This window comes from Monodon monoceros, unplaced genomic scaffold (genome assembly GCF_005190385.1).
Source record: "Monodon monoceros isolate NGI ecotype Baffin Bay Population unplaced genomic scaffold, NGI_Narwhal_1 Super_Scaffold_18, whole genome shotgun sequence".
In the NCBI taxonomy this organism is placed as follows: domain Eukaryota; kingdom Metazoa; phylum Chordata; class Mammalia; order Artiodactyla; family Monodontidae; genus Monodon; species Monodon monoceros.
Window position 1 is genome coordinate 2,067,869 of NW_021703774.1, and position 16,827 is coordinate 2,084,695.

The 16,827-nt window shown below is 46.6% G+C and overlaps 1 non-coding gene across 1 annotated transcript; it reads right to left on the reverse strand.

The window, feature by feature from the left end:
* Window positions 1-14,217: 14,217 nt before the first annotated feature.
* TRNAK-UUU lies at window positions 14,218-14,290 on the reverse strand. The gene has a single exon. It is a non-coding gene; the product is annotated as a tRNA-Lys (tRNA).
* Between the last annotated feature and the right edge of the window lie 2,537 nt (window positions 14,291-16,827).

Sequence of the window (16,827 nt, forward strand, 5' to 3'; positions counted from 1 at the left end):
GCTCGCAGGCTCTAGAGCGCAGGCTCAGTAGTTGTGGCACACGGGCTTAGTTGCTCCGCGGCATGTGGGATCTTCCCAGAACAGGGCTTGAACCTGTGTCCCCTGCATTGGCAGGCGGATTCTTAACCACTGCGCCACCAGGGAAATCCTTAACATTGGTTCTTCATTCAGGAATGACACAGCAAGCAAGCAACACTGGTACTTTTATCCAGGACATATGCCCAGGTGTTTCCCTGAAGATTCTCACTCCTTAGGTCTTAGGTGGGGCCCAGACATTTGTATTTTGAAAAAGCACACGTGATCTGAGAGGTACCCCTGCTTTATAAAATGTTAGTGTTCATGTAGGTGCAATAATGTGTTTTAGTTAACTTGGGATGGCAGGAGTTGCTGCCTCTTTTACTTCTTAGGCTAGACGGGTGTGGTCTATGATTAGACATCATAATTACAAAAGCAATGCCTACTCTAGAAAATGTAGACAATACAGAAGATCAACTAGAAGCAAAGAAAATACCGACAATCTTCCCCGCCCAGAGGTGACTGCTGTTAACATTTTCATGAAAATCCTTTCACTTTTTTCTGGAAAACTCACCACAAATGATCATACTCTTGTATGGACTGCTTTTTTCATTTAATATACCCTGATCATATGTTCAAGTTATTGACTAATCTTCCATGTTTTTTAAAAATAAATTTATTTATTTTATTTATTTATTTTTGGCTGCATTGGGTCTTCGTTGCTGCTCACGGGCTTTCTCTAGTTGCGGTGAGCAGGGGCTAGTCTTGGTTGCAGTGAGTGGGCTTCTCACCGCGGTGGCTTCTCTTGTTGCGGAGCATGGGCTCTAGGCACGTGGGCTTCAGTAGTTATGGTGTGTGGGCTCAGTAGTTGTGGCACGCGGGCTCTAGAGCGCAGGCTCAGTAGTTGTGGCGCACGGGCTTCATTGCTCCGCGGCACGTGGGATCTTCCAGACCAGGGATCGAACCCGTGTCCCCTGCAGTGGCAGGCAGATTCTTAACCAGTGCGCCACCAGGGAAGCCCTTCCATGTTTTTTTAAACAGCTCAAGAGTATCTATTGTACATGCTTTATATTATTTGAGTAATATCCTATTCCTGGTGCAGGGATGTTGTTCTTTAGGAGTTGATTGCCTAGTACAAGAACACATGAGAAAAAGTATAATACAATTTAGGAATCACTATAAAGAGTACCTTGTTCAAGGGGACTTCCCTGGTGGTCCAGTGGTTAAGACTGCCCTTCCAATGCAGGGGACGTGGGTTCAATCCCTGGTCGGGGAACTAAGATCCCACATGCTGTGAGTTGTGTGCAAAAAAACCCCAAAAAACCTTGTTTAACACAATCAAGTGAGCTTGGCAAACATTGGCTCATCCAGGTTTATTCCGTGGCACTTCCTGGTGGACCTGCATTTCATAATTAATAACCACTAATACTAACACCATTTACTGAATTTCAGTTACTTAGCAGGTACTGTGCCAGGCACTTTATATAAATTATCTAAAGTTTACAAGCATGATGCAAGATAAGTTTATTTTAAAAATAAATTTTATTGAGACATAATTCACAACGATTGTAATTCACCCTTTGAAGGTGTACAACTCAGTGGTTTGTAGTATATTCACAGGACTGTGCGACCATCACCACAATCAATTTGAGAACACATTCATTACCCCACCAAGGAACTCTGGACCCACCCATCAGCAGCCTGTCTCCGTTCCTTCACAACTCACCCAACCCGAGGCAACCACTCGTGCCCATTCTGAACATTTCATATAAATGGGATCACACAGGACGTGGTCTTTTGTGACTGACATCTTTCACGTAACACAGTCTGAAGGTTCATCCGTGTCATAGCAAGTATCAGTACCCCATACTTTTTATGGCCAAATAATATTCAGTTGCACGTGTATAGCACATTTTATTTATCCATTCATCAGTGGATGGACATCTGAGTTGTTTCCACTTTAGGGCTGTTATAAATAATGCTTCTGTGAACATCTGTGTCCAGGTTTCTGTGTGATTGTGTGTTTTCACGTCTCTTGGATGGATCCCCAGGAAAGGAATTGCTGGGTCATACGTTAACTCTCTTCTTTTGAGGAACTCCCAGACTATTTTCCGAAGTGGCCACACCGTTTTACATTCCCATCAGCTGTCTAAGAGTTCTGATTTGTTCACATCCTCGCCAACACTTGTCAGTATATGTCATTCTGATTATCGCCAAAGATAGGTTCTGTTATCCCTACTTTTCCACTGAAGGTACCCAGGGCCTAAGTAGTTGCCAGACCATAGACAGGCACCTGGTACCCTCAGGCCCCAGAGCTCGTCTGCCTGCAACCCGCAGCTCTCTGACTCAACTTATCTTGTAATAATGGAAAGAGGAAAACATGGAAATTCATTTTTTTCTCAGATAGTTCAGTATTTTTTTTTCCTGAATTAGTTGGCAATTGAATATTTTGTATGATGGATTTTTGTAAATGACTGGTATTCCTTCTATTAAATGTATATGTCTGATTTAATTCTACTACCTCTTACAACAAGATTTATGTCCAGGTTTGTATAGAGTACAGGTGATCAAGTGTGGTAAGGCAACCACAGAAATGTCCCTCAATTTTAGAATTTCTTAACTGTAAAATGGTAATTCTTAGCCAGAAAAAAAGTGGATAAACAGACAGAAACTCAGGTGGGGATGTTTGTTCTGGGGCTCACGTCATGACAGCTCTTCAGATTTATCTTTACATCTTTAAACATTTACATGCAGACACATTAGCCCAGCCCCAGACCAGGTAAGTTGGAATCTTCACCGTTGGCTCTGGGGTGTCTGCATTTCCAGAAGCTCCCAGGGTGATTCTGAGGCTCAGCTAAGGTTGAGAACCAGTGGTTTATATGAACAAAATGATTTGCAGAACTGCAATGTTTTTGAGAAAAGTGACTGGCGGGCCCGGTTGGGCACATCCGGTGTGAACGTTCTCTGTGTTTCTGTTGCCGAGGGTGGGAAGGGTACTGGGGGTGGGGGGTATCAGGGTGGCTTTGGCAGCTGGGAGAGGGCAGCGTGGGTAAAGTGGAAAGGGGATCGAGTAAAGCAGCATCTGTTTTCAAGTCATGGTGAAGCTCCCTGATAAGGAAATGGTATTCATGTGCTGTGACATCATGCCTCCCCCAACTTGTTACTTTTTTCTTGTATTTTGCAACAGAACACAGCCATGGTTTCATGTCTTCTAGCTTTGCGTGCATTACATAGTGTATAGGCCAGGCCTGAAGCAGTCTCCCTTTTGTTTACCTACACCATGTAATTTTGTGCACAGAACAGAACTTAGAGCACACCTAGCGTGACTCCATCATCATGAACGTGAAGAAACCAAGGCCTGGAACACTAAGGTTCCGGGTCTCACATAGCAAGGCAAGGACTAGAAATGGCCGTCCTTGGCTAGAGGCTCTTCCATCTCCACCATAGTTTGTGGTCAGCCCACTGCTATATATGCAGACCCTTTCAACCCATTTTCTCTTGTTATTACATGAAGCTCTGGCAAACAAGTCTTCCATCATTCAGATGTTTTTTCAAAAATTCTCTTTTTAGTTTGTTTCTGATATTTAAGAATGGCCCTGGGGTCATTTTTCTGATACCCTTCATTATCCCTCCCTCCGCCCCCAGTTTTATTGAGCTATAATTAACATATAACATTGTATTAGCTTAAGTTGTACCCCACTTGTTGTGAAAAATTTCAAATCTAGGGAAAAGTAGAATGAATAATACAATGAACGTCAGTATTCTTTTTATCTAGATCGGGCAATTGTTAACATTTTGGCACGTTACCTTTCTTTTCTTTTTTTTGTAATTAATTTTTATTGGCGTAGAGTGGATTTACAATGTTGTGTTAGTTTCTGCTGTACAGCAAAGTGAATCAGTTCTACATATACATATGTCCACTCTTTTTTAGATCCTTTTCCCATATAGGTCATTACAGAGTACTGAGTAGAGTTCCCTGTGCTGTCTCTGAATGTCTCTTTTCTAAACCATTCGAAAGTAAGCTGCAGACATCATGACACTTACATTTTAGTAACTCCTAAAAATAAGCATAATTTTCCACATAACCATAATATAATCATCCCACTAAAGAATCTAACATTGATACAATACTATGATGGAGTATACAGTCTATATTCATTTCCCCCAGTTTTCCTGTTAATGCTCTTCATGGCTTAAAAAAAAAAAATCCAGGGCTTCCCTGGTGGCGCAGTGGCTGAGAGTCCGCCTGCCGATGCAGGGGACACGGGTTCGTGCCCCGGTCCGGGAAGATCCCACATGCCTCGGAGCGGCTGGGCCCGTGAGCCATGGCCGCTGAGCCTGCGCGTCCGGAGCCTGTGCTCCGCAACGGGAGAGGCCACAACAGTGAGAGGCCCGCATACCGCAAAAAAAAAAAAAAATCCAGGATGTAACTGAAGTTTAGGCATTGCATCTGGTTGCCATGCGTTTAGTCTCCTTTAATCAAGAACACCCCTCCCCTGCCTTTATTTTGGACCTCGGATATTGTCAGTTTTGAAAAATCCAGATCAGTTATTCTGCAGAATACGCCTTGATCTGGCTGCGGCCAGGTCCTCGTGGGTAGAGTCAGGGGGACAGTTGACATCCTACACGGGTGTTGTGGGTCCTCTCTGAGCAACACGTCAGGTGATGTCAGTGCAAGACCTGGTCACCTGGCCCAGAGGTGCCCACCAGGCTTCTTCGCTGGCCAGGGAGCGGCCTCCTTCGTAACTAATAAGTAATCTGTTGGATGATCCGTAGAGTTTGTGTGATTATCCTTTCTTCCGGAGACACTTCACCCCGTGGCTTTAGCATCTAAGCTGATCCTTGCCCGAGTCAATTGTTCCAGTGGTGGTTTTCCAATAGATCTACATTTATTTGTTGGTGACCCGTGACTGTATAACCAAGTAAAGATAATTCAGGAATTATCTGAACCTGGGACTGTTACCTTATTTGGAAAAATGGTCTTTGCTGATATAATTAAGTTAAGGGCCTTGAGATGAGATTATTCAGGTGGGCCTGAAATCCAATGACCAGTGTCCTTGGCAGAGGGAGATTTGAGACAGAGGAGAAGACACAGAGGAAGAGGTAGTGTGGCCACCAAGGGAGAAGAATTTTGTCACCTCTGTAGTTCCTCACCTACTCGGCTCTTGTGTTTCCTAAAGCAGGGGCTGGCGACTACAGCTCAAGGGTCGGATCCACCATCACCTGTTTTTATGGAGGCTGTGAACTGAAAGTGGTGTTTACATTTTTAAATGGTTGGAAAAAATTAAAAGAAGAATTCGTGACATGTGCAAATGACGCACACTTCCCATTTCTGCGTCCAGACAAGGCTTTATGGGAGGACAGCCACACGCACATGTACACGTTGTCTCTGGCTGCTTTCCTGCAACATTGCAGACTCGACTCGTTGCAGGGAGCCCGTTTGGACAGCCAAGTCTAGAATATTCACTCTCTGGCTCCTTACAGGAAAAGTTTGCCCACCCCTGTCCTCCAGGATGGACAGAAGTTGCTTGGATATTGATAAGCCTCTCTGCTTCCTTACCCTCAGCTATTCATGTGCGCATTTGACTCCACTTCACTCAAACATTTATTTATTCAACAAATATTTATTGAGCATCTACTTCTTCCACCAAATAGGTCAAGGGGCTCAGCCCTGACTGTCCCCCTAAGCTGGTGGAGGAGTGTCCAGAGCATTGGGGACAAGGGGCCCCAGTGGCTGAACGGTCCCCTCAGCCCCACACCTCTCTGTCAAGGGGGGTGGTCGCTGTCGATAGGAAGAAGGCTCGTGCATCCATGGAGTTGACCCTACACCTTGGGCAGGATCGGCCCTGAAGCGGGTGGGCAGGCTCTGCTCCTGAGATGAGGATTTTCTAACCCTTCTCAGTTTGGGCTCACCTGTCACTGGACGAGGCTCAGAAGCCCTGCTCTCTGCCTGTGCCTCTCTGTCTCCACCTGGGGTTGTAAATACATCTGAAGGAGCCACAGAGGCCCTTTTCCTCTTCCGCCACGGTTTCCACTTCCTGTCCCCTGTCCCAGCTGTTATAACTACATTAGCTAAGGAGGAGCTTGGAGGAACAAGAAATTATAGCAGTCAGCTAGGTGCCCAGGACAAACATCCTCTGCTTTTACAGGCACTGCCGTTTTTAATCTTTTCATTAAAATCTTTTCTTTAAATGGTAGGTACTTTTATTGTGCTCCTGTTTTCCAGGTGACAAAACTGAGGCTCAGAGAGGTGAAGGAATTGGCCCAAGGGAACGTGACTGTGAAGCAGGGAGGCTGGAATTTGAACACGTGTGGTTTGATCTCGTGGGGACAGGCCGAGCATGTGGGCATATCCTGTGACCTGAAAGCTGTGTGGGTAGGAACTGTGGCTCTTTTTTCTGTAATGGCATTTTTGGTCACGCCCTCAGGTACGTGCCAAGGAGAAAATTGGTCGCTCAGGCTGACCATCATCTACCAAAGGGACTTGAAAGTCCTAGCAGGCCAGAAACTGGATGAAGGATGGAAGGACTGACAGACGTGCTTTCTGCTGGGGTGGGGTTGTCATCACTTTGTAAAGTTAAGACATCGCGACAACCCAGGATGTTTCTCGACTCGAACCCTGATTGTCCAGAATATCAGGGACCATACCTTTAGCAGAACCGACCAGCCCAGCAATGCCCGAGGTGTCTGTGGAATGTTAATCACATTTCCAGAAAAGGGGGAGTGGTCAGATAAGGATGGGGAATGTGGAGGCCGGCAAAGCCAGGCAGGATTCTTGACAGAGACGCCCATGGCCCTCAGGCAGGGACAGGGGATGCTGTACACAGCGATGACCAGACTCAGCCACGTCCCTGCCCACCTCAGGGGACAGGACAGGTGCTCCTGGGTAATGCTGCCTCGGGCCTCGTTCTTTCCATTTTAGTTTAAGCCCCAAACAGGGAGGAGGGATAAATTGGGAATTTGGGATCAACAGATCCACACCACTAAATGTAAAATAGATAAACAAGGACCTACTGTATAGCACAGGGAACTATAGTCAATATCTTGCAATAACATCATGCAAAAGAATCTGAAAAAGACTATATATAAAACTGAATCACTTTGCGGTACACCTGAAACATTGTCCATCAACCATACTTTATTTAAAACAAACAAACGAATATAGGCCAGCCCTAGAAGGTTTTAGAAGAAAAATTAAATATTCTTTAATTTTTAAGAATTAGTAAAAGAAGATAATTTTATTTATTTATTTTTTATTGAAGTATAATAGATTGACAATGTTAATTTCTGCTGTACAGCAAAGTGACTCAGTTCTACACATATATACGTTCTTCTTTAATAATTTGTTTTATTGAGTTTTTATTTTTATCTATTTATTTTTATTCTTTTAACTTTTATTAATAATTTATTTTTTAAGATTAAATAAAACTATAGTATTCAGAAAAGAACAACAAAAAGAAGTCCCAAACACTTGAGTGACTTACAGAAAAGTCTGCGTCTCGGGTCAGTTCGCTGCTATTTCTAGGCTGGGAGGGGATGAGGGTAACACCATGTTTCCTGGCTCTGTAAACACTTTGTTAGGAAAGTTTTGTAGAAATTAATAATCAGACACGATATTAATAATACAGAATTAGTTTGGAGTTTCCTGAGAATTTTTCGGTTACAGTTACAGTGATGTCTCAGTAAAAATCAAAGTAAACTGGATCATATAAACCTTTCTCAAGTGTCAATGTTTTCTGTATTTTAGCTTGTCCAATCCTCTACATAGTGCTGAAAGTATCAGGACCCCAGAATATAAAGCATGCTTTGATTCAAATGATAGATTCAAAATACACATTTGTGCAACTCCGATGTGGGAATTGCAGCACCCGCACTGTGGCACACTCAACATGGGAATATGTGGAATTTTCTTGTCATTTTCAGGAAATAAGGTGTCATTGTTAGGACGGTTTCCTGTGGTAAAAAAATTCTCTAATTTGGTTTTAAAATAGCAGCCTTAGCTGTTGTTTTTGACTCAGAAATCCATAGGAAATCTAAAATTGTATCTTTTTTTTTTTCTTTTTATGTGTGTGCCTGTGTGTGTGTGGAAGAATTTTCCGTATTTTCCACAGACAAGAAATGAGCAGGTTCTATTCCTGGTAGCGAACAATGTGATTATGTTTGTATTTTCTACACGCACGTGTGCAGACGCCCTGGCATTAGAAGGAGGGAAACTCTGTGTTGATTTTGGTGACGGGTTACAGGTACAGAAGCCATCCTTCTTATTCTGTAAGCCCCAGTCCTGAGAGCTGGTCAGCCTAGCAGCTTTAAGGTTATAATCTGTGGCCGTCAAACGGTTTTTTAACTTGAAGCTTCTCTGGCTTGGACCTCAGGACAAGCTTGCACTTAAAAACAGAGCTAGCCATTTCTGGTTTGCTCGAGCCATGCCTTATTCTTTTAAGGAAGAGGTAGTCTGTCCTTAGTTTCTTTACATAAAGTGTCAGGAAAATAAATACTTTGCAAAAGTCTTTGCAGTGTCATTAGAGAAGTTAAATACTGAAGATTCAAAACCTAATCAGAGCGTTCTTAAAAAAAGAAAAAAAAAAAAAGGCCAACCGGGGAGGAAGCACTGCTGTTTGTGGGACGGGGAGTGAGAGACCGCCGCTCTGGGGGAGGGGAGGTTGATGCTTTTTGCGGGGCGGGGGCGGGGGGCGAGAGGGAGGGCGGCAGGGGACGGGGTGGGGAGTTGATGCCAAGGCTCCCTCAGAGCTGTGGGCACCAGACCAGGTGTTCAGGACCTCACAACCCCGTGGTCTTCTCTTCCCCCTTTTTTTTTTTTTAAATTGTGGTACAGTATATATATCACAATTCACCAGTTTAACCGTTTTAAAGTGTTCCAATTCAGTGGCATCTAGCACGTTCACCATGTCGTGCGACCATCACCACGATCTAATTCCAGAGCATTTCCACCCCAGCAGGAGACCCATCCCATTAAGTCCTTCCCCATCTCTCCCTGCCCCGCGCCCGCCTTCCATCTATGGATTCGGATTTGCCTCTTCTGGGCATTTCCCAGAAGCGGAATCATGCAATATGTAGCTTTTCATCTGGCTTCTTTCACACAGCATGTGTTTCCTAGGTTCACCCCTGTTGTAGTGTGTGTCAGTACTTCATGCCTTTTTATGGCTGAATAATATTCAATTGTATGGATGGACCACATTCCATTCATCCATTCACCCGTTGAGGACATCTGGGTTGTTTCCACCTTTTGTCTGTTGTAAATAATGCTGCTATGAACATCCACGTGCAAGTTATTATTTGAAAGCCTGTTTTTAATTCTTTCAGGTACACGCCTAGAAGTGGAATTGCTGGATCATGTGGTAGTTTTATGTTTAACTTATTGAGAAACCACCAAACTGTCTTTTCTCTTGCCTTTTAATAGCTTATTTTTTTTTAATTTTATTTATTTATTTGATTGTGCTGGGTCTTAGTTGTGGCAAGCGGGCTTCTTAGTTGCGGCTCACTGGCTCCTTTCTTGCGGCACGTGGGCTCCTTAGTTGTGGCATGTGAACTCTTAGTTGCAGCATGCATGTGGGATCTAGTTCCCTGACCAGGGAACGAACCTGGGACCCCTGCATTGGCAGCGTGGAGTCTTAACCATTGCGCCACCAGGGAAGTCCTTCTCTTGCTTTTTAAATGCCCCTCTTAAAATAAAAATTTACCACACGATTGATATTACAAAATAAATTATGGGATGTGTTAAAGAATGGTTATATTTCTAGACTGACTATTAAAAGTCTAAGAGGTTTCTTTGGGGCCAAAATGTGCACAGAATAGTTTGCTAAATGAACAAGCAAACACAAACCACTTATATTTATTTACTTCCTGCCAGAGTTGGCTTTTTCCTACAATATTCAGCCTTTTGCAAAATCCAGCATCTCTTAAGAGGATGGTTATAAATCGATTATACTGTCACTGTCCACTTTGGTTTTATACTTTCTGGGTCAGATGGCAGCCCTCTAATCTCTTTCGTGATTTGGGTGGATACAGAGTAATCCCAGGGCAGGTCCGAGTTAGCACTCATCTTCCATTTTGTGTTGACTCTGCTTAAATGTCACGGTTCCCCGGGGCAGGTAGATGGGAAATAACATGATTACAGATAATACTGATGATCTCCCAACATCACATTGGCTGGCGACTTCCTGGTGTGGAAGTGGACATAGCGGAAGATTGGGGCGTGTGCCTGCCTGGGACATAGTGAGCTCACAGGAGGGGACTGGCCCATTCCTGTAGGGACAGCTCCCACCCCCCAGCTCCTCCCTGGTCCAGCCTCTCCAGCTCCCTGGATTTGGGGAAAGAGTTCGAGGGCGCTTTCCCACGAGGGGTCTGCTCTCACCCAAAGCACTCAATAATCAATATGGCGCAGGCATCAGCCAGTCGGCACAGAGCATGTGGGCCAGGGAAGGATGCAGAAGGTTCTGGAAGCCCCCCAGGGCTCAGACTCCATGCAGTAGTTGCTGGAACATGGGCTGGTCTCAGGATCCTAGGGTTCAGATGAAGAGGAGTGTCCCTGGGAGGGCGTGTTAGGGTGTTGACTATTTACCAACTGACATACAAGTATTTTAATATTTTAACAGCTAGCACGGCTGTCCTGCCAGGCTTGGAGGATTTATCACTAGAAACTATGCTGATACTGCCCCGCCCCAACCAGCCTTCCCCAGGAATCTTCAGGACCACGAGTCTGCTGTCTTACCCACTGTCTTTCCACAGGAAGTAGTTACCCATTTTCCTACTGGGGAGGGCGTTATTTTGCCTACTTACCTGAGGCTCTGACTGTGATGCCTATCCTACCCAGATCAGTCCAGGAGGGTCACTACCATGACTGGTGATTCCTTGTACTTGCAGGAATTCCCTACTCCATGTTTTATCACAGCCTTTTTTTTTTTTTTAATTAATTTATTTATATTTTTGGCTGCCTTGGGTCTTCGTTGCTGCACGCGGGCTTTCTCTAGTTGTGGTGAGCGGGGGCTACTCTTCATGGCGGTGAATGGGCTTCTCACTGTGGTGGCTTCTCTTGTTGTGGAGCACGTGCTCTAGGAGTGCAGGCTTCAGTAGTTGTGGCTCGCGGGCTCAGTAGTTGTGGCACACGGGCTTAGTTGCTCTGCGGCATGTGGTCTCTTCCGGGACCAGGGCTCGAACCCGTGTCCCCTGCATTGGCAAGCAGATTCCTAACCACTGCACCACCAGGGAAGCCCCCCAGCTTCTTTTTTATTTACAATGTCTTTTCATACCTTCCTCCCTGCACACAGGATCATGTGTTCTCCCCAAAATATGCCCTGTCAGTCATCACCTCCATCTCACCATTGCCTCCATGTCATCGTTGGTTAAAATCCTTTCATACTGGCTGAGTATTCTTTCAGGGTCACAGGCTGTCCTTCTTTGGAAGCTGGGGAGAGGGTGGGTGACCCAAGCTGTGCAGTCAGCCTTTTTCAGGGTTGATGTGGACCCCTGGAGAGGGACTCTGGGACCATCGACTCCAAGGCTGCCTGGCCATTCATTCCAGGACTTGGAAAAACGTACCTGAGGAACAACTTCGCACAGGAGGTGAAGGGTGGGAAGATGTGCCCTGGAGGTGCCAGCTGAGCCTTGGCCTCAGCCTGGTCTTCTCCACCACTGGAGATGGTCAAGTCCCTTTTTTGCTTCAATTATTTTGAATTAGATTTTTGTCACTTACGAGAAGGAGGTGGCATGTCTTTCAAGGCACAGGTCACGCACCAGCTCAGGTCATCACCTGCCTCCTTCCCCCCTGGTTCTTTGTTTGCACTGGCACTGCGCTGGGATGTGCAGTTTGTGTACGAGCTTCATCCTGCAAGAGTCAGGGCCCCTGCAGGCCGGATCCTGGAGGGTCAAGGCCAGGCTGCATGGGTGGTGAGGCTCTGAGTACCGCTCGTTCTTTGGTGACGTTGGGCGAGGGGTAGGGTGCTGGGCTCAGGTGGCTCCAGAGGGCTCCAGAAAGCTCCAGAAGAAAAAAAACTCAGCCCCTGGGTGGCTGAGAGCATTTGCATTTACAGACAAAGGGGAGCCAGGGGAGAGGGAGGGACCAGCAAGAGGGCTGGGGTGAGGAGTGTGGAGAGTTACTCAGAGACACAAATGGGAGAAAAGAGAATGGATTAAGATATGGTGACATTTTAAAACGGAGAGGAAGGAATACACATGTCATGATTTTAATCTCTGCAAAGCAGCAAATCATCAATTTACCAGATGTGTTTTAATCTAAGACTATTTTCCTTAAAACTGCCTTGAGGGTCAAACAGCCACGTCTTTATTTTCCCTCTAAGAGGAGGTCGCCTCTCACCAACTCCTAAGGGGTTTCCTCGCCCGTGTTCTCTTCCCACGCCAACTGACGCTCTGTCCGGTGTCCAGGACCCGAAAGTGCCAATCCTACCTCGTCACCTCTTTTCTTGTTCCCCTGCACAAGCTTCCCAGAGGTTCCAGAGTGAAATCTCTAGTCCTCAGCTTGGCACACAAGGCCTTATGTTCTGTCCCAGCCCAGTACCTAGGGGGCTACGTGACAGGTAGGCCCGGCCCACCTGTCCAGACCATCTTCCACCACTGCTCACCTGCCCTCCCCCTGCCCACCCCTCATCCCTACCTCACGCTTCATACCTGCGCAGCACTGATACTTGGTATTTTCTGACAAAACTTGTGCTCTTCTTTCTTTCTAAATCTTTCTACATATTTTTGTTTGTTTGTTTGTTTTGGTCATGCGGCATGCGGGATCTTAGTTCCCCGACCAGGGATCAAACCCGCAACCCCTGCAGTGCAAGCACAGAGTCCTAACCACTGGACCGCCGGAGAAACCCTCAATCTTTTTATATATTGTTCCCATTTAATTCAATGACACTGATTGAGCAGGAAAGAGGGGTCAACTCCTGCCCTTCTTCTCTGGGGAGATTTTCTGGGACCCGTTAGAGAGAGCTAAGAAGCATTGATTACATAGTAAGGATCAGATATGAATATAAATTAATTTTTTAAAAGATTTTTTTGATGTGGGCCTTTTTTAAAAATAAATTTATTTATTTATTTGTTTATTTTTTGGCTGCATTGGTCTTCGTTGTTGTGCGTGGGCTTTCTCTAGTTGTGGCGAGCGGGGGCTACTCTTCGTTGCGGTGCGTGGGCTTCTCATTGCGGTGGCTTCTCTTGAGGTGGAGCACAGGCTCTAGGTGCGCGGGCTTCAATAGTTGTGGCTCGCGGATTCAGTAGTTGTGGCTTGCGGGCTGTAGAGCACAGGCTCAGTAGTTGTGACACATGGGCTTAGCTGCTCCGCAGCATGTGGGAATCTTCCCGGACCAGGGCTCGAACCCATGTCCCCTGCATTGGCAGGCTTGAACCCGTGTCCCCTGCATTGGCAGGCGGATTCTTAACCACTGTGCCACCAGGGAAGCCCCAATGTGGACAGTTTTTAAAGTCTTTATTGAAGTTGTTACAATATTGCTTCTGTTTTATGATTTTTTTTTTGGCCACAAGGCATGTGGGATCTTAGCTCCCCGACCAGGGATCGAACCCGCACCCCCTGCACTGGAAGGGCAGAGTCTTAACCACTGGATCGCCAGAGAAGTACCAAATATAACTTAATTTACTAGTGCAAATTGACCTCTGCAGTTTTCCTACAATAGGAACTCGGAGTGTGAGCTGACTCTCATCTAGTGGTCAGCTGTAAAGTATTTTGCATACTCTTTTTTACAGATCGGGCCTCACTGTTTCCATATGCATAATTGTATAGGATTGTATGTATCCGAATAGTGTTTTGTGTGTTATGGACCACGCATGGGACTTTCCACGGAGTAATTCTGAGTATATTTCAGTTTCACCGTCTTGCTGACTTTAGACCTTACACCTTCTTCAGATTAAGTTAAGGTATGAGGTGGAATTGCGTATATTATACTCGAAAACTCTTGAGAAGGTGGTGGGTTGGAGGGTGACGCCCAAGTCCAACAATGACACCTTTTGCTCCAGAGTTTGAGATGAACCTGGGAAGAAGCCGTGGCTTGCATTTGGAACCAGGCGGGAGTGTCTGGAAACATGAGACTCACGCTCCAGAGACATTTAGGGAAAGACATGCCGAGGGAACCAGAGTCACGGGTGCTCGTTTTGTGGAACATCTTTTGGGCTATTTATACTGTTTTCTCTTTTTCTGGCCGTGCCTTGGGCCCTGCAGGATCTTAGTTCCCCGACCAGGGATTGAACCCGGAGCCCCGGCAGCAAAAGCACCGAGTCCTAACCACTGGACCATCAGGGAAGTCCCCTCTATTGTTTTCCTCTCCTCTTATAAAAAGGACTGGCAGAAGAATCTAGTCTGGAGCTGTGTCTGAGGGATGAAAGTTCACAGGTCAAGGGGAATGTGTGTCCAGAGTGAGAGCCGGAGACCTAGGCGTGCCCAGGTGGACACGGCTGCTTATGGGTCAGGAGGAGGAGAGTCCGGGAGGGAATCTGAAAGGGGCCAAGCCAAGGAAAATAGTGTCAGGGAAAAGAGAGTGGTGAAAAGGGGCTGATACCGTAGACAGAGGCCTCCCCGTCGTAATGAAGTCGGATGAGGCTGCAGGGCGTCCTCCGAGTTACCTTCTCCAGAGTGGACTTCTGCCAGCATGCACTGCGGGTAGAGGCCAGACTGCAGGGAGGCGAGACTCACTTTTTCAATAATGTAGAGAGTTGGGAGAATGTGGAAGGTTGCTAGAAGGAGAGTGAGGGCTAAGAGAACGCCTTATTATTTAATTAAAAACAATTTTGGAGTGTAGTTGATTTACAATGTTGTGTTAGTTTCAGGTGTACGGCACAGTGATTCAGTTATACCTGTACATATATTCATTCTTTTTCAGATTCTTTTCTCGTATAGGTTATCACAGAATACTGAATAGAGTTCCCTGTGCTAGACAGTAGGTCCTCGTTGGTTATCTATCTTATATATAGTAGTGTGTGTATGAAAAGAATGCTTTGAAACTAAACAGAAGGAGAATTCTGCAGCCCGTGTTTAGGCTGGAGAGGCGGTTGAAAAGGAGAGATTAGGAACAGAAGTGCCTGCTGAGGGGATGCTTCATGGAAAAAGGCCCCGGGGGATTCAGGAGGGGATGCTCTGAGGCCAGATACAGGACCTTACCGTGGACAGAGGAGGGGCAGGCGGAGGCAAGCCCGTAATGTGTCTTCCACGTGTCCTCACGGTGCAGTGGTGCCTGGCCCACAGAGGGTGAGGTCTTGGGGGGCAGGTGGGGAGATGCAGGTAGAGCCCCGAGAGCTGAGAGTTCTGGCTCTGTCTGTGTTCATAGGCAAGGAGGCAAGACCATGTACTGAAGATGCAGGAGGGAGGGGTGGGGGCTTGGAGAGGGAGCTGCAGGTGGGGTGGCAGGGGGACCACTGAGGGAGGTGGGAGAGGAGGATGGAGAAGCAGCCGCGCTGCACGGAAGGCCCTCCGAGGTTGGGGACCAGGAAAGCAGAGGCTACATCCATGGGATGGGGGTGCAGGGGCGCGTCTGCTCCAGGTGCAGCTGCCAGGATGGGAAGACTTGGCCACCCAGGGTGAGGGATCCAGGTGGCAAGAGGGTGGGGCTCCTCTCAGTTTGCAGCATTGGTTTTCCAGTCCCCCATGGGAAAGCTCAGCTCCTGCCCGGTCCTTAGACAAGAAGGGCAGAGTGCAGCCCTCTGGCCTCACCCCCAGGGGATGTGCACCCTGCAGGTGGTGACCGTGTGCTCACCCTGGCAGGCAAACATTGAACTCATAATAATAAAATAATAAAATCAGCATTATCACTATTTTGTTGATCTATTCTATAAAACACACTGTACTAATTCCATGTAAAAAACACTACTTCTGTAGAAGTTCCATGGAATCAGTCTCTTTTTTTCTTTTCTTCTTTTTGGCCGAGCCATGTGGCTTGTAGGATTTTAGTTCCCCAACCAGGGACTGAACCCGTGCCCTCGGCAGTGAAAGCTTGGAGTCGTAACTACTGGACCACCAGGGAATTCCCAAGTTGGTCTCATTAATTGTAGTTATTACATTCATGTTTGAAGATTCTTGGATAATGCCAGCTCTTTGCGGGTTGTTATCCCTAGAGATTTGCTGTTCATTGAATGTACTTCGAGCATCCCTGAGCACCAGCTCTGGAAGCCAGGTCCTCTGGATTTGAATACTGACCTTACCCTCGGTGCCTGACGTGCTTGGACCAGTTACCATGCCTCCGAGTTACGAGGTTAAATGCACTAATGCGTGTGACGTGACGGCACAACCCCTCGGACCTGGTCAGCTCTCAGTCAAGGTGAGCATATCCACTGCCAACAAATATTCTCCTACTATGTACCACGTAGTTTAGACATATTGCCTGATTTCATACAATGGACTAGACATTCCCTTCATTTTGTCGTCGAGAAAGCTGTGGCTCAGAGAGGACAGAGTTTGCCTTGTCGGCCGAGGGAGGGGCAGAAGGGTTTATACTCCCAGTTGCCTGGCTTGACTCAATGCACCTGGCTGCCTGGTCTGTACCGTCGCTGTGTCCCCAGAGCGCTGTGTCCCCAGAGCCCAGGACGCTGCCTGGTGCATAGGCGGAGGGCGTGAACGCTAGTCTCCTGACCCTGCCGGTTCCTTTGCTTGCTGGGCGCTGCAGCATTTGGCTTGCGTGGTACCACACCCCTCTCATCAGTACTAACCTTCTTGTTGTTAAGCCTTTGTTTGTGTGTTGCCAATCCCCACCCCCGGGGCTGGATGGATGTATTCACGCATGCAGCAACGGAGGTCCAGCCTGTTAGAATCCAGGTAGCACTTTCCAGAAAGATTGTTCTGAACATCCA